This window comes from Acomys russatus, chromosome 14, assembly GCF_903995435.1.
Source record: "Acomys russatus chromosome 14, mAcoRus1.1, whole genome shotgun sequence".
NCBI classification, from domain to species: Eukaryota; Metazoa; Chordata; class Mammalia; order Rodentia; family Muridae; genus Acomys; species Acomys russatus.
In genome coordinates this window covers 44,810,298-44,814,322 of record NC_067150.1, presented here as the reverse complement: position 1 = coordinate 44,814,322, position 4,025 = coordinate 44,810,298, and positions in this window count along the sequence as shown.

The window sequence follows — 4,025 nt, the reverse complement described above, 5'->3', positions numbered from 1 at the left end:
TCCTAATATCTTAAATGTGGTGTCTCTGTTTAAACCCATTCCTCTGAGGTTTCCTGTTCCTCTGTGCAGCCTCTGGCAAAAATGAGTTTTGTATACAGTGTAGTCAATGTGTCCAGAAGGATTGGGTTCAGAATTGACAAAGATGTCATATAATGAAAATTGTCCCTTGGAGTAAAAACCTGTACTTTGCTCTAAAAGGACATGTGGTTTTTGTGTACAGTAGCAGTGAGTGCACAGTTAGTAGTATATTGTTCAAAAGCAGACATTGTAAGCCAGGATGATCTTTGCCTTGTTCATATTTTCAAACTAAAAAATACCTGATGTCTTCATTTATAACTAGGGACACAAAGCTTTTCATACTTTTTTTCCTTTTTGTTGTTGTGGTGGTGGTGGTGGTGGTAGTTTCCTCTCTGTTGAGTAGTCACATGACTGCATATTTAACAGTATTTCTGCCCCTCTTTTTAGCTGCTTGCTCTCTTTGCTAGCCTTGTTCTCCTGTCTGTGGCTTACCACTCACTGCCATCACTAGTCGCCATCACTGTTTTCGCTGTTGTTAAATCTACTGTAAGGGCTCTCTTCCTTTCTAGCCCTTCCTAAATGCTACTCGGTCCCTACAGTTTTTATTGTGGAGATCTTGCATACGTCATTACATTTCTTCCGAGGCACCTTCATGGTTCTGATGATAGGCTGTCTTTTCAGTCTTTTATTATTTGAAATCTGCTCCTTTTTCGCCACTGGTTTTTTTTTTTCCACTGAAAATTTAATCCAGTAACCAAGATAAAATCTTATTCTTCCTAGAAATGTTAGTGGTTTTAATACAGTTCTTTATGTTGTGGTGACCCCAGCCATAACTTTTGTTGTTGTTGCTACTTCGGAACTGTAATTTTGCTACTGTTACATGAGTTGTAATATACATATCTGTGTTTTCTGGCCATCTTAGGTGACCCCTGTGAAAGGGTCGTAACCCACAGGTTAATAAGAACCACTCGCTGTTTTAGGCAACCATATATGCTATAAATAATATTTTTCCTCCCAGATTTAATACTGTTTTGTTGCTTTATCTTCCTTTACTCTTCTGGCTGCAGCCTCTGCTTGGTGCAGTGATCACGGAAGATAGAAGCAGTCATGTTTGAACAGTCCTATGGCTGACGGCTGACGTCACCTGCCGGTGTTTTCCCATTTCCTGCAGGGTTTTTCACAAGGCATCTAAAGTCACTTTTCTTGTTAAAGAAATTCCTTTTCATCGCTGCCCGGCTGTGAAGGTTTGTGGTGAGTTAACCGTTACTGCACTTCCTGAAAATGGCTGTTTCTTCTGAGTGTGTACCTATTGGGCTTGTGCTGTTAGGTTTTCTAAGATTAAGTCACCCACGGGCTTTCAACACTTGGGAGGTGATGGAGCCGCCTTTAGGAGGTGAGCCAGTGCAAGGAATTTAGAGGAGGGGGCGGGATATGCTCTTTGAACTCATAAAATGGAACCCTGGTGCCTCCTTGTGTCATTGCTGTCTTTGAAATGATCAGCGTTGCTAGACAACTTGCTCCCTGGGTTCTCACCACAGAACCCAGATGATGGAGTCTGAGAAGTTACTTACCTCAGGCATTTGTCCCAACAATAGAATGCCCTCGTAATACATGTGCGTAGACAGACATCTCGTCAGAACTCTGTAGTACTTTTAGGTATAAAACCAGAAGTGGAGTGGCTGGTCCTTTTGTTTTATCTAAAAGCCTAAAAATGTACTCATTGCGGATGTGGTATAATGTTCAAAACAGGGTATTTCTCTTTAAGAGTTTTTGGTGATTTTTGTTTGTTTTATGTGTATGGGTGATTTTCTTGCATTTATGTCTGTCTGTATACCGCTTGCATGCCAGAAGGTGGCAATAGATTTTCCTAGAACTGTAGTTAAATAGTAGTGAGTCACCCAGTCAGTCTTTTAAATACTAAGCTATTTCTCCAGCCCCAGCTGTATAGTTTCTTTATGGTAAAAGTCTTCACAACCCTTTTTCTCAGCCTTTTGGAAATACACAGAACATTGTTGTTTTCTGTAACTATCCCACTGCAATAGCACTCCAGAACTTAATTTTCTTTTTATTCTAATTATTAAGGCATATTGGGTGTGTGTGTGTAACTTACTGATCACACCTGCTCTTCACTCTCCTCGGGGAGGCTTCCTCCCTACAACCCCCATGCCTTCTTTTGCTAACACACAATTGCTTTTCTGCTTCCAGGTCTTTTATTTCCATGTGGCAGAAAACATGCAATATTAATTTTGCTGTGTCTAGCTTTTATTTTAACATGGTACCCTCCAGATCCATTTTCCCACAGATGATAGGTGACACAATTTTGTTTTGTTGGTGTTTCCAAGACAGGGTTTTTCTGTGTAGCCTTGGCTATGCTAGACTTGCTTTGTAGACTAGGCTAGCCTCGAACGCACAGAGATCTTCCTGCTTCTATCTTCCCAGGTGCTGGGATTACGGGCATGTGCCACCACACTTGGCATGATTTTATTCTTTTTATGGATTAATAGTTTTTGTATATGTAAACCACATTTCTTTTTCCAGAAAAGATTGATCTATTGATGAGATATTTAACTCAACTGCATTTGGACACGTCTGTCCCTTATGTCAGGTAATAGGCACTCTTTCTGAGGATAGGAGTGTCTTGCTCTGTGCTTAGGCTTACTATTTTTGAGGTTCACTATTTGTAGTGAGATCAGGAGTGTCATTTTCTTTCTTAGGTTCAGATAGGTCAAGCCAAAAATGGCTACATTTCGGACTGAGTTTCGTCCTGCTACTAACAAACCTTCTTTAAAGGAAACTAAAGGCAAGTCCATTCACAGTAGTTATAAATAAAATACCTTGGAATAAATTCAGCTGAGGCTCTGAAAGATCTCTACGATGAAAATCATAAAACCAAGATGGAACACTCCCTGTGTTTAAGGTTGGAAGAACTAATGTAGTTATATGTCCATACAAGACAAGGGAATTTGTGGTCAGTCCAACCCTCTTGATAGTACCAGGAACATCTTTTAGAGAACTAGAAAATCACAAAATTCATAGCGAGCTGACAGAGAGCGAGCCCTGCCAATGGCTAACAACAAAAAATGTGGAAGAATTACAGGAAATGCTTGAGTTACAATATGAAAACTTTATGGCCCCAGAAATACCCCACCCATCTGATTCAACACAGATGTTCCAGAAGACATAATGTTGGCCCTGGAACAGTTTCCTTATTTCCATTGGTGCTGATAAACTATATTTTTATGGAGAAGATTAAATTCTGATTCCGTGTCTCATCCTATACCAAAATCAACTCAAACGTGTCAGGAGCTGAGGGTAAGATAGAGAACTATCACAGGGGAATCGGAAGTATAGATGGGACTGTGAGGAACGGTTTTCAACTAAAATTTTCAGAAATTATAAGAATGGAGAGACACCTTACAGATTTAGAATAAAAATATTTGCCAACTATTCATCTGAAAAGAGTTAATATCAAGAATACATTTAAAAACTTTCTTTAAAATGTTGTCATCAAAGCTGCCATTGTACTCTAAACTGAATGCACATTATCAAAAATCAAACAAAACCTGTGTGTTAATATGGGAGAAAGGAACCCTTAACAAGCCTGATGGAGGGAAAGTAAGTTAGGATAGCCAAAGTGGCGCTGCCATGTGATCCAGTGCTGTCATGTCTGGGTATGTGTCCAAAGGAATCCATGCATGCCCACATTCACTGCAGCACCTTGCCTCCAAAGAGACATCATCTGTCCTGATTTGGCTAGTACATGCTGTATACATACAGTGAAATACACCATTTTCCATAAATGTGTAAACTGTTGCCTGTGCATAATTTAAAAATACTTCAGTGGACAGTTCAGGAAAACAAGTAAGTGAGGACCGTTTGGATATGGAGTGTTCAGTGTGAGTGAGCTCTGCCCTGAGCAACTTGACTAAAAGCAAAATCATAGTCAAAGGTTTTTAATACCTAAATAAAGTGTCTTTATTTTAAGTGTAATTTGTCAAACAACCACA